General features: G+C 36.5%; 1 pseudogene; it reads right to left on the bottom strand.

The window, feature by feature from the left end:
* Window positions 1-7,327: 7,327 nt before the first annotated feature.
* LOC141550360 (rab11 family-interacting protein 1-like) lies at window positions 7,328-13,620 on the bottom strand (annotated as a pseudogene).
* Between the last annotated feature and the right edge of the window lie 650 nt (window positions 13,621-14,270).

Below are 14,270 nucleotides of genomic sequence, written 5' to 3'. Positions count from 1 at the left end.
CACAGGGATTTTTCTGACTTGAACGCTAGGTCTGCCTATCATCCACACTTTCAGGTTAGAAAACAGATCTAAAGAGATAAATTCCTATGCTTCTAATTTCAGAGCTAGGTTCAAACTCAGGGCTTTAGTACTAGGATTTTCTAGTCCATCATGTGTTCTCATAAGTGTGCTGAATTAAAGCAACTAAAAGCCAGATCCATGTCCTATGGAAGACATTGTGTCCATTGGGTACTAGCAGTGTTTTAAGCTGAAGCTATCTGTTGAAGTCTAAACCCAAACATACTTTTTCTCTTTCATTCTCCATAATTTTTCATTTAAAGTACTCCTAAAACATCACATTATTAGAAACAGCTAGGAGGCTTAATGGATAGAGTACTAGGCTTGGAGTCAGGGAGTTTTGAGTTCAAATCTTGACTTAAGATATTTACTAGCTGTGTGATCTTGGGCAAGCTACTTGATCTCTGTTTGAGATCAATCCACTTGAGAAAGAAATGGCAAACTACTCTTTACCCAGATAAACAAACAAACCCCTCCAAAACTTCATGGACAGTATTGGTATGCTATGTTCCATGGGGGCATGAAGAGTTGGATATGATTGAACTACAACAACAAAACATCACATCGAAAATAAAATACAAAACCCATAGGCTGACATTTAAAATTCTCTACTTTTGTACTTTCAAGATATAGTTTTGTTACTACTCCTTCATTACTTTCTGTGTTGTCAAATGAGCTTATGAGCTATTCCCTGTATTGAGAATTCCAAACCTTTATACCTTTGCAAAGAACATCCTCCATATCTGTATTTCACTCTCTTATCATGTTCACTTCTGATAATTTCTCTTTTCTTTCAAAGAACAGCTTAGGTACTATGTTCTACCCTGGTTTTTAGTGCTTTCTACTTTTTTTGGATTATTTTGTATATACTTTGTATTTCCTTAAATTTACAGATAGATAAGACATTTATTAAATGTTTATCCTGTGGCAAGTGCTGTGCTAATTTCTAGGGAATAAAATACAAATATTGTTCATACTTTGTTCTTGAAGAGCACTAATGACATCATGAGGATAATGTCTTGACTTGCATGTGAATTGGATTTTAGTGAGACAGAGCAGTTCCAAGTCAGCAATCTCAATCTCACCTCCAAAACAAAAGTTAAGATAACTGGGGATGACTTAGGATGCATTGGGTGACCCTGGTCTTTTCCAGGTCTCACAATTAAAAATAAAAAAAAAATGAAATGCTTCCTAATATTTTAATGGGCAAGACAAAAACATTAACAGAAAGTTGGAAAAGAGTGGAGTAGAGAAGGACATACATACATGGGGCAAGACAACTAATGGGAATTGTCAGGAGAATGAATTGAGCCAAAAATGAACTGAGCAACATGGTTGCTTAGCTTTCCTCCCCTCAAAGAAATGGAGATACTAACTAGGTACTCATGAATCTGGAAAGCAGGTTTAGGATGGAGTCGTCCCTATGTGGAAAAGACAGTTGTCTTGACAGTGGGCTGGGGTTGGGAGCATACATGTTGTATCCCTTGATAAAATGTTAGTTCAGTAAAGGTAGGGACTTTTTCATTTCTGTTTTTGTCTAGTGTCTAAGACATATTAGGCACTCAATATTTGCTGATTGGAGTTTGAAAATCAATGTCAGAAAGTCAGGTTTTTTCCCCTTATGTTTGTCAGTATATAGTAACTGTTAAAAGTCAACATTAACGAGTCTGTCTACTTCAGCTCATTGCTAATATATCTCTAGTAACCATTCAGGTGTTTGGAGCCCAAACAGAAAAAAGTGACCCTTAGCACAGCTGGATGAATTGAACCTAGTATATTTCAGGAGAAGTATATGGTTAGCTGACAAATCTTGTCTGACTCTCCTAAAGTTGGGGAAAGGTCATATGTTAACCAGATGGTGCTGCAAAAATATTTGATAAGTGAACATATCTTGAACATTTTTTTCCTCTCTTCTTTAGCAAAAATATTTGATAAATGAACATATCTTGAAAATTTTTTCTTATCTTTATTAAATAAGTTGAAGAAGTATGAAGTTTTTTCTATTTTCCTGAGATATAGGCCAAACTCAGGGAAGACTGGTTGAGTGCAAATGATTAACCTATGGCCAGAAACTCTAAAGAGGTATATATTACCTTAACCCTAAAGCTTATGTTTTGCTAACTTTTCTTGCATAAAGCTAAATGCTTACCAGAATGGTTGGAGAAATTCAGTTTTATCAGTCATTAAATTAGCATGTCTTTCTAAAACCCCTTCAACACTTACATTATTCCATCTTTTGACAATTTTATGGATATGTGATAATATTAGAATTGCTTTAATTGTTACTTGTCTTATTAGTGATTCTGAATACTTTTAAGTCATTGCTTGTAATTTGCCTTTTTTAAATTTTAAATTGACCTCCCAGGGAGTGGTTCCCCTCAAGATCATGGTTCTTTTTCTCCCATTATTTTTTAAATAAGAACCCCTAAACATCTTTGAGTCACACTTTGCCATTTTTGCCAGGTGGTTGCAAAAAAACCCAAAAAAAACAAAAAACAAAAAACAAAAAAACTATCATGGAACATTTAAAACTAAGGTTTGATTACATTTCCTTTTTCTATATCCTTCTCATGGGCAGATTCTGAATTGGGCAGCTGTCCAATATTGCACAGATTTAGCTTCTCCTCCTGCTCTATAATTTTAGCTACTTATTATGTCATTCCATATGACCTGTTTGGTTTGTTTTAATTTATTTCAATGACCTCATTCTCTAATCCACTGATCTTAATAGAATGAATTGAAATCTACTTTAGTATTTCTTTCTTTATTTCTTTCTTTTTTTTTTTTTTGAGACAATTGGAGTTAAGTGACTTGCCCAGGGTCACACAGCTAGGAAGTGTTAAGTGTCTGAGGTCAGATTTGAACTCAAGTCCTCCTGACTTCGGGGCTGGTGATCTATCCGTTGTACAACCTAGCTGCCCTTACTTTAGTATTTCTTTATGTACAAATTTAAAAAAAAATATCTTTCTCTCCAATATCATGGAAAGAACAATGGCTTTGGTTTCAGAGGGCCTGGATCTACATCCTGCCATGAATGTTCATTCTCTAAATTACCTAGTCACATAGCTTCCTTGGGCATCAGTTTTGTCATATGAAATATAAGGGTTGAACTAGATGGCTTCTGAGGTCCTCAGCTCTAGATCAAGAATCCCTGTGATCCTCTAAATATTTTCATCATCTTCGCCAGAAACGATTTAAAATTACTCTTTTCCATTCTTGAATAGTTTTTTCTATCAGTTTTGGCCAGTTTTTTTTTTTTTTTTTTTTTTTTTTTTTTTTTTTTTTGTTGCAAATATTCATGGGATTTGAAGCTGTTTTCATGAATGTTTTGCTTTTCTGCTTTCCTATTATTGAGGTTCCAAAAAACCTTAAGCTAGACAAATTCATCTGGAATAAAAATAATTATAATATAATATACTTCATATATAATATATAACATAAATGTAATATAAAATAATTATTTAGGTCTAGAAGGTAGACATGGTGATGATGATGATGATGATGATGATGATGTATTGCTTTGGTCTTATCTAGCCCCTTTTTCTTCCTTCCTTTCTTCATGAATTTTTTTCTGATACTTTCTCCTGATATAATTACAAACCAATAATGAAGGTCCATATCAGCAGAAGTAGTCATTTTTTTTGGTGGAAGCCATTCAAAAGAGCTAATTGGTATAAGATAATTAGTTAACTGCAATCTATTTTCCATTACTAATCCCATAGATTCATTATTTCCCTTCTTAATTTTCTTTATTTCTGTTCTTCATTATTCAAATTCTCCCTGGGACAGACCTCAAACTTTTCCATTCCCTTGTCCATTCTATCACCACTCTTGTCATATCCAAAACCACACGTCTCATTCTGCCTATCCAGCCCATTAATTTTCTGTCAGGAGATGGGCAGTATTCTAAATCATTGTTTTTTGGGAATTGTAGGTTGATCACTGCATTGATCAGAGGTGTCATTCAAAATCATTCATTTTACAGTATTTGTTATTATAATATAAAGTATTCTCTGGATTCTGCTCACTTTATTCTGCATAAGTTCAGTATTCATTTCTCCAACTTCTTTCTCATTTGTATAAATTTCTACTTGTAACTTCTGATTATTGAAGATAAGGCCTCCTTCTATCCCTTCACTCTTTGTCCATTTCTATCTTTTTCTTCCCTCATTACTCACTTATGGAGCTTGTTTTATTTTTATTTTATACATTAAAAGCAATATGCTGAGAAAAGTTCCATACATTTTACCCGACTGCCAACTGGAGTCCATGGCACAAAAGAAGTTAAAAACTCCTGACATAAAAGGATATTGGAAGACTCATATTTTAACATCTGACCTCTTCAGATATCAATGCCAGTAGAAACATGATATCATATATTGTTCTGGAGCTATCAGAGACTTAGAGATCATAGACTACAACTCCTTCATTTTACTGATTAGGGAACTGAGGCCTAGAGATTTGCAACTTGCTCATGCAAGACAACATGGTCATGCAGACAGCACAGAGTAGAACTTAGATTTGAATAAAGTCCTGAGACTCTGCATTTGGTATTCTTTGCATTGGAGCACAATGCCTCCTAATAAGAATAGCATGCTATTGAACTGCTGCTGCCATTGTGGGAAGCAATTTGAAACTATGCCTAGAGGGCTATAAAACTGTGCATACCCTTTGATTCAATAGTATAATTGCTATCTGTATGCCATAAAAGAGGGAAGAAGATCCACACATGCAGAAATATTTGCAACAATTCTTTTTGTAGTGGAAAGGAATTGGTCACTGAGTGGATGTCCCTTAGTTAGGAAATGGATAAATAAATTATGATATATGAATGTGATGGAATATTTTTGTTACTAATATAAAATCATGATAAGAAATGATGGGCAGATTGATTTCAAAAAAAGTCTGAAAAGACTTACATGAACTGATGCTGAATGAAGTGAGCTGACCAGTACTGTACACACAGTAACAGCAAGAATATATGATAATCACCTATGATAGAGTTGGCTCTTCTCAGCAATGTATTTATTGATCCAAGACAATTTCAATAGACTTGGGATGGAAAAATGTCATTCTTATCCAGAGAAAGAACTAAGGAGACTGAATGTGGATTAAAGTATACTATTTTTGCCATTTGTCTTCTTTCTTGTGTTTTTTCCCTTTTGTTCTTATTTTTCTTTTCCAACATGACTCACATGGACATATGTTTAAAATAGCTGTACATATATAACCTTTATCAGATTGCTGCTATCTTGGGGGAGATATAAAGGAGAAAGGGAGAAAAAATTTGGAAGTCAAAATAATACAAAAATGAATGTTGAAAACTACCTTTACATGTAATTAGAAAATATGCTATTAAAGAAAAGCACTCAAAATCTAGCTCTTTCAGGTTACTGTAGTGCTTTTGTATTAATTTTGTGAGATAGGTAGTGTGAGTATAATCATCCCCATTTGATAAATGGAAGGGAAGGAAATAAGCATCTATTTAAGGGGTAAAGTAACTGGAGTTAAGTGATTAGCTCAGGGTCATAGGTTAGTGTCTGAGTTCAGGGCTGGTGCTCCATCCACTGTGCCATCTAGCTGCCCTGAAATAAACTTTTTTTTTTTTTTTTTTTTTTTTAGTATTTGCTTTGTGTCAGACACTGTGATTAGAACTCTTAATAAACATCACCTCATTTAATCCTCACAATACTTCTAGGAAGTAGGTGCTGTCATTATTCCCATTTATTTATGGTCACATAACTAGTAAGTGTTTGAAGATTGAGTTAACTTTAGGGCTAGCATTTTATTCACTGTACTATTCAGACTCCAACAAAGATTGAGGCTAGTTAAGTTGCTTACTTGGGCTCATACTTTTATTTTATTTTGCCGAGGCAATTGGGGTTTAATAACTTGCCAGAGTGACATAGCTAGAAGTGTTAAGTGTCTGAGATCATATTTGAACTCGGGTCCTCCTGACTTCAGGGCTGGTCCTCTATTCACTCAGACACCTACCTGCGCTGGCTCCTACTTTTAAAAGAACTTCCTTAAGCTGCTCATTTCATTAGGCTTGCTTGATTTTAATTGCACATTCTATGCATTTTGTTACACTAGCAGGACTGCAACTGTTTCATTTTTGTTTCTTTATCATGAGAATCTACCATAGCTCCTGGTATACAGTAGTCACTTAATAAAGGCTTGTAGGATTGAGCCAAACATCTCTACAAGTCTTTACAGTCATATTAGATATTCCTCTACAAAGTGGATACATTTTTCATTTGTTCCTTGTCAGTCTTGGTAGTCTCATTTTGATAACAAAGAAATGGAAGCACAGATACATAAAGAGATCTGCTGGAGCAATTTAAGTCAGAATTACAGCAAGAATTAGTTGAAACCTTTTTAGAGTATCCCTTACCATGTTTGTTGTGCCAAGAGGGCAGCTGCTCTGCCAACACAACTCCTGCTGACACTAGCTAATACTATTTTTTGCTCTTACTCTGACAGGAGCAATGTGGAAGAAAAGGACACTAGGAAGAAAACAGTTTCTTTAAACTATATAAACTATAGCATTTAAACTATATAACATTCTGATTGGCATTAAGTCAATGGTATTAATTTTGTCTCTTTTTTGAAGCATTTTATGTATCCAATTGACTATGTGAACAAATTCAGTGCTATAAACCAGACCAGCTACTGTAGAATGACTTGAAGTCACATCTTTGAGGCTTTGGGGTAAAGGAAATCATGAATAGAGTGGATGGCCAGATGTAATTTATTTTGTAACTCCCAAAATTTTGTGATTTTGTAGATATAGGGACTCTTTTCACTGTTTATGAACAAAATTAATCATTCAATAATTATTTATTAAGCATTGAATCTTTGCCAAATAGGCTTTAGAGACAGAAAGGCTAAAACCATAGGGTCATAGAACTAGATTTGGGAGAGGTCTCAGAGGACATCTACTCCAACTCCTTATGTTATAAACAAAGAAATAGGTCAAATAATAGATTCAGAAGAGATGACATATTTTGGGGGGAAAGCTTGACGGCAGAACTGATAAAGACAAGAAAGAATAAAAAAGGACACTATATTTAAATTATTTCCACAGTGGATATATCCATATATATAAATTTTATGTAATTATTTTGTGACAATTATATATCTATATCTATATCTATATATATCTATATATATATACATATATGTATATATATATTTATTTATTTATTTAAAAACTATTTATTTATTTATTTTTGTCATGACTCACATCTTCCCTTGCTTTAGTCTTTAATTATGCTGGAAAGCAGAGGATGTTGGGGGTCTCTTCCATAACTCTGACAAGCAAGTTGTCTATGTAGTCTTCCAGCTCATGCACCTGGAACTCTCTTGTTTATAGTTTTCTTCTGTTTTAGGACCAGCTGGATCAGCTTGTTGTGAGTTAACTGAGTATAAGCAAATTCAGGATCAGATGGCTTGTATTTTTTTTAATGGCCTCATTAAGCAAGTTCTCGATGATGGTAGAGTACCCAAACCAGTGGGAAGGATCTTTGTTATGTATTCATAGGTTTCACAAGATGAGTTCTGGGCTTGAAAGCTTTGGTTTGGGGCCTCCTTGTAGAAATGGCAGGTGACCTGGGCTTAGCTCAGGGTCAGGCTCTGCTCCAGACTGCATCCTGGTCACCTCCTCAAAAGGGCTTGGAGATTTGCTCTGTCTAGAGAGAGAGGCTGACAAGTCTTCAGGCTTCTCAGGCTTCTCATCAAGATATTTCACTGGAATTTCAAGAAGTCTTCTTCTCTTTCTTTTACCATGTGTTCCACAGGCTTGATTTCTTTATCCTTCTTAAAGACACCAGAAATGCTGATGCTCTCGGTCTCACTGTTTCTGATAATTTTTTTTTTCCTGTGACCAGAGAGAGAAGAGAGGACTTCTTGTTCTCCTGCCTTTTGTTCTCCTTACTTTCTTGCTCAGTTTCTGTATTCACAAGGATCACGTTTACATCTTCACTAACTGGTTTGTAAGATGGCTACACTTGCTGTTCTCTGGTGAGACATACTGCTGCAGGGTGAAGAAGATTCATCCTCCACATCATCTTCCCATAGGGACTGGAAGTCTCTCGGGTGGAGTCAGTTTCTCAGGCTTAGCTGTGGGAAGGATGCACATGGACTGGGAAAAGGGTGTTTTCTGCAAACAAGACCTAGAAAATAAGGTTTTGATCTTTGATTTTGTGTGGGAGGGCAACATAACCCCTGACTCAAAATGACTATTCAGAGATTTCTCAAAGTGAAAATTAGAAGTGTTATTAGAATCTTCGAGAAGGGATGGGGGTTCTGTTCCCTGAGTACTCAAGGAAAAGGGACTGATTTTACAGAGGTTAATAGATGGTTTAAATAGTCAAGAAAAAAAAGATTATAGAAATTATTCTCTCATCCATCTCCTGTTAATCGTCCTAAAATCATTGGCAAATTCAACCTTTATTCCTTTATTTGTCTTTCGAATACAGATGGGCTTCTGTGGTACTAGGGTCTTGGTTAAGCAATAAATGTTTCAAAAAAGGATCTGCTTCAAAGGTTAATAATCAATTTCTAAGGAGATTTATTTAGAGATAAAATAACTATGGGGACTTGGTTTCCTCAGGCTTTTCTCAAATAGAGATAGCTAACAAATAGAGATAGTCAGTTTAGAGGCTTCTTGAATATCTCCAGACTATTAAATAATTAGGTAGGTTCTTCTCTAAGTAGTTGAGTAAAGGTCAGGGGGGTTATCTCTTAAATGTTTTCTGCTGGAAGAGCAAGTGTTTGATCTTCTTCCCAGAGCCTAACGATTAAACAGATCCTTGGTGCTGAGTCTTGAATTACCCAAAATTATTATTCTGAGAAATCCTCAGTTTCCCTTTCCATTCAATTTCTTTTTCTTGTTTTGGGTGGGAGAGTCGTCATCACTCTCAGTTGTATGCACCATGCTGGGGATGATGGTTGAGGCATTTTGTCTTTCAGTTCCCAAACAGATTATGGGATTTATCCTTCACAGATGGGTCAAACATGCTGGCAGTCATGTTGTTTCTCATAAACTGGATGTCCACTTTTATCTCACCTTTCTCTTTCTCCTTCTCTGGTTTTGATTTCAGAGTATATCACTAGGTTTTCCATTGGCCCTGGTCCTAGTGCAACTCTCGAATGTCCACTTCGGTTTGGCCAAGAAACTTGTCAAGGCTGAGCAGGGCTCAGTGCAGCACAGTAAGCTGCAAGGTGGAGTTGTTTCTGGGTCCATTGGGCAGCCCCAGTAGTTGCAGCTCAAAGGTGGCCTTTTCCCACCATACCAGGGCATCCAGGCTGCGCTCCCACACCGAGGTCTCATAGTTCTCTGTTGGGACTATGGATATCTTAGAATCAGAGGGAGTCAGGATAAGCAAAAGTATTTATTCATGGTCTTTCCCTCTCAGGGGATTAGATATAGGAATCTCTTCACCTCCTTCCCCTCTCTCCATTGCCAAAAGAATGAAACTCTTCCTCCTATCCACCCATCTCACTTCCCCTTCTTTGTCCACACCTACCAATCAAGCCAGCACAGAGTAGTTAAGTAGGATCATTCTCCAAACATCTTAATAGAGAATTGTCCAATTGGTAATTAGCCTCAAGTGCTAGGTTACCTTGTATCTGCTCAGTTGTAACCCTTCACATCTCCCGCTTTCTTTTGTTTTAGAACACAGGTGGTCACGCCATCCCTGACTTCTCAGGGAGGTGAGAACCCCTAAAAGGAGGTGATCATGCCCCCCACTGATTTCTCAGGAAGGGAGATGAAAAGCACCAAAGGGAAGTGGGATTGCTAGCGGTTTCTGGGCTGAAAGATCTTATTATGTTTCTTGGGTCTTTTCCTTCGTTTCAAGGATCTGCTCCGTCTCTCTCCAATGGACAAGGCAAATACGGCTCGTTGGCGCCCATCTGATTCCTTCTCCATCTGTAGAGATACAAGCAAACCCTCTCCCCCAAGCAGTTAACCTATCTGGTCCCTTCCATTCACCATGGTCTCTTTACATGACCGGGCGATTATCTAAAGACAGTGGAGCTGCTCGCACTGGACACTGTCCTTCCAGTGGGTTACAAAACCTGTCTGCCGGAGCCAGTGCATCTTTGACAAAAATTAAAAAAAATTAATGGTATAGAGAACTAAATTTAGAAGTTCTCTAGGTTTACCTGTGGCTCCCCCTTTCTTTTGTTTTTGGAGGAGCATCTTAATGTTTCTGTTTCTTCTCTCTACTATTGCCTGACCTTGAGGATTAAAAGGTATGCCAGTAGTGTGTAAAATCTTATACTGTACACAAAAGTGTGCAAAATGTTTAGAAGTATATGCAGGTCCATTGTCTGTTTTTATTGCTTGTGGCACACCCATAATTGTAAATGCTTCTATAAGGAATTCAATGACCACTCGGGCTGTCTCTTTTGCTTCTGGTATTGCAAAAATGAATCCTGAAACGGTGTCTACCACAACATGGATAAAAGACAAGACGACCAAAAGATTTATAATGGGCCACATCTATTTTCCAAACTTCATTAGGTCTCACGAGGGTTCTTCCCTGGAGGGAGTGTAGGAGCATAGAAAGGAATGCAAGCTGTATAGGCTTTTACTATGCTCCTAGCTTCTTCTCTCTTTTTTTTTAATTTAATTTTTTTTATTAATTTTATAATTATAACATTTTTTGACAGTATATATGCATAGGTAATTTTTTACAACATTATCCCTTGTACTCCCTTCTGTTCCAAATTTTCCCCCTCTTTCCCTTCACCCTCTCTCCTAGATGGCAGGCATTCCCATACATATTAAATATATTATAGTATATCCTATGTACAATATATATGTGCAGAACTGAATTTTGTTGTGTTGTTGTTGCAAAAGAAGAATTGGATTCAGAAAGTAAAAATAACCTAGGGAGAAAAACCAAAAATGCTAACAGTTTACACTCATTTCCTAGTGTTCCTTTTCTGAGTGTAGCTGATTCTGTCCATCATTGATCAATTGGAACTGAATTAGCCCTCTTCTCTATGTTGAAGATATCCCCTTCCATCAGAACACATCCTCATACAGTATCATTGTTGAAGTGTATAATGATCTCCTAGTTCTTCTCGTTTCACTCAGCATCAGTTGATGTAAGTCTCTCCAAGCCTCTCTGTATTCATCCTGTTGGTCATTTCTTACAGAACAATAATATTCCATATCCTTCATATACCATAGTTTACCCAACCATTCTCCAACTGATGGACATCCATTCATCTTCCAGTTTCTAGCCACTACAAAAAGGGCTGCCACATGCATTTTGGCACATACAGATCCCTTTCCCTTTTTTAGTATTTCCTTGGGATATAATCCCAGTAGTAGCACTGCTGGGTCAAAGGGTATGCACATTTTGATAACTTTTTGGGCATAATTCCAGATTGCTCTCCAGAATGGTTAGATTCTTTCACAACTCCACCAACAATGTATCAGTGTCCCAGTTTTTCCACATCCCCTCCAACATTCATCATTATTTGTTCCTGTCATCTTAGCAAATCTGACAGGTGTGTAGTGGTATCTCAGAGTTGTCTTAATTTGCATTTCTCTGATCAGTAGTGAAATATGAAAGAGTAGTACTCTTTCATATGAATGGAAATAGTTTCAATTTCATCATCTGAAAATTGTCTGTTCATATCCTTTGACCATTTATCAATTGGAGAATGGCTTGATTTCTTATAAATTAGAGTCAATTCTCTGTTATTTTGGAGATGAGGCTTTATCAGAACCTTTAACTGTAAAAATGTTTTCCCAATTTGTTACTTCCCTTCTAATCTTGTTTGCATTAGTTTGTTTGTATAAAAGCTTTTTAATATGATGTAATCAAAATTTTCTATTTTGTGATCAATAATGATCTCTAGTTCTCCTTTGGTCACAAATTCCTTCCTCCTCCACAAGTCTGAGAGGTAAACTATCCTATGTTCCTCTAATTTATTTATGATCTAGTTCTTTATGTCTAAATCATGGACCCATTTTGATCTAATCTTAGTATGTGGTGTTAAATGTGGGTCCATGCCTAGTTTCTGCCATACTAATTTCCAGTTTTCCCAGCAGTTTTTGTCAAATAATGAATTCTTATCCCAAAAGTTGGGATCTTTGGGTTTGTCAAACACTAGATTGCTATTTTTATACACTATCTTGCCCTGTGAACCTAACCTATTCCACTGATCAACTACTCTATTTCTTAGCCATTACCAAATGGTTTTGATGAATGTTGCTTTATAATATAATTCTAGATCAGGTACAGCTAGGCCACCTTCATTTGATTTTTTTTTCATTACTTCAACCTTTTGTTCTTCCTTATGAATTTTGTTGTTATTTTTTCTAGGTCATTAAAATAGTTTCTTGGGAGTCTGATTGGTATAGCACTAAATAAATAGATTAGTTTAGGGAGTATTGTCATCTTGATTATATTCGCTTGGCCTATCCAAGAGCACTTAATGTCTTTTCAATTATTTAAATCTGACTTTATTTTTGTGGCAAGTGTTTGGTAATTTTGCCTAGCCTTCTTCTCTTGTTATTCCAAATTGTAAATGTAAAGCTCAGGCAGCCTGATGATATTTAGAATGAGATTCTTGGGTTTCTTGAAATAAAGGAGTATTGGCCGACATAGTTAGAAGGGTATCTGCCTTTGAATTACCATAAAAAATAGGACCTGAAAGTCCACTATGAGAGTAGACATACAAGATATAAATCTTACCTTGATGTTTTCTCACTTGCTCTTGAAGTTCCTTAAAGAGCTGATATATATATTGGAGGCTACAAATTTTATTTGAGCTGTGGCGATTCTTTGTACCATACCTACTGAATAGGCCGAATCAGATATTATATTTATGTCTCCCAGATAATAAGTAAGAGCTAAAATGATTGCGTACAATTCATTCTGCTGAGTGGACTGAAAAAGGAGTTCTGATTACTCTCTTAATAGTTAAGTCACAAGAGCATACAGCACAAATATTATGTTTGGATGCATCTGTAAAGACAGTTGGTCCTTTAAGAGGAACTTTAGAAACTTTTTCTTCAAGAATTCACCACCAATTATGTAACAGTCTGGTTATCTTTAATGGAGACCCGTGTGTAAAATTTGGAGCCATGGCTAATAAAATTTGCTACTCTGGGATGGTTTCACAGCACACATTAACTTGTGCATTAGTATAAACGATGTATATCTTGTCAGGTCTTATCCCAGACAATTGTACTGCTCACTTAGTGGCCTTTAATAAAATTCTAGCCATAAGCATTGGGTAAGGAGTAGAACTCCCTACAAGGACTGCTAGGACCCCCTCCTCCCCCTCAGCTAGGACTGGTACTGGCTCTGGCCTCCGTTCTGTGGAAGCTCCTGCTCTTTGGTCCCAGCTAGGACTACGTTGCATCTGCTCAGTTGTAGGCCTTTGCAGTTCTCCTTGCCCACCTGGATCAGCATGAACACGTCTCTGGTGCTGCTGGTGGCCCTTGGCCCATAGACCCCAGGCCTGGAGTACCTTCACCTGCACGTGTGTTGGGGACTGGCCCCCAGCCAAAAGGAACATGTTACTGCCCATGTGGCTGATGTTGGCAAAGCTACCACCACACTCCTGGTGCAGCTGCGAATAATTCTGGCTCCTGGGTCCTAGAGGGTAGGGCCTATAATTTATGTCAGTTTATATTGGGATAATTTGGCATTAGGTGCTGCTAATGACTAATGGATCATCTACTATTGCTGATTTGTTGTCTATATCTGAACCATATGATATCATCAATAAAAAAAAAAATCTGAGCCTCTACTGAGTGAATTTGATTGTGCATATATCAGAACATAGGGCTTCTGCTTGATTCTAGGCACTGTTATGCATTGAGATTATAAATGTATCGATGATGAAGGCTCTATCAGGAGAATTTCATTATTTTCTCTAATTTTTATATTGCCTTGATTTCCCCCGTTTCCTCCCTACTACTTCTCTTTTCCCAGAAAGTCATTTATTACAATAACAACAATAAACAAAATTTGTGCCAAAAAATATCTTTATTTATTTAAAATAAAGAAGGAAGGAAAAAAATTCAGCAAATTCATAAATACATTGAAAAAAAATCTGATGTTATATGCAACACCCATGGCTACTTTCTCCTCTTTTCTCCCTTCCCCCACTTACAAAGTCCTCTGAAAATCTTGCTTTTACAAGTTCTGTATCTTTCATTTTTGATTGTTTTGTAG

Source organism: Sminthopsis crassicaudata, chromosome 1 (genome assembly GCF_048593235.1).
Source record: "Sminthopsis crassicaudata isolate SCR6 chromosome 1, ASM4859323v1, whole genome shotgun sequence".
NCBI classification, from domain to species: Eukaryota; Metazoa; Chordata; class Mammalia; order Dasyuromorphia; family Dasyuridae; genus Sminthopsis; species Sminthopsis crassicaudata.
This window is presented reverse-complemented; position numbering and strand designations above follow the sequence as displayed.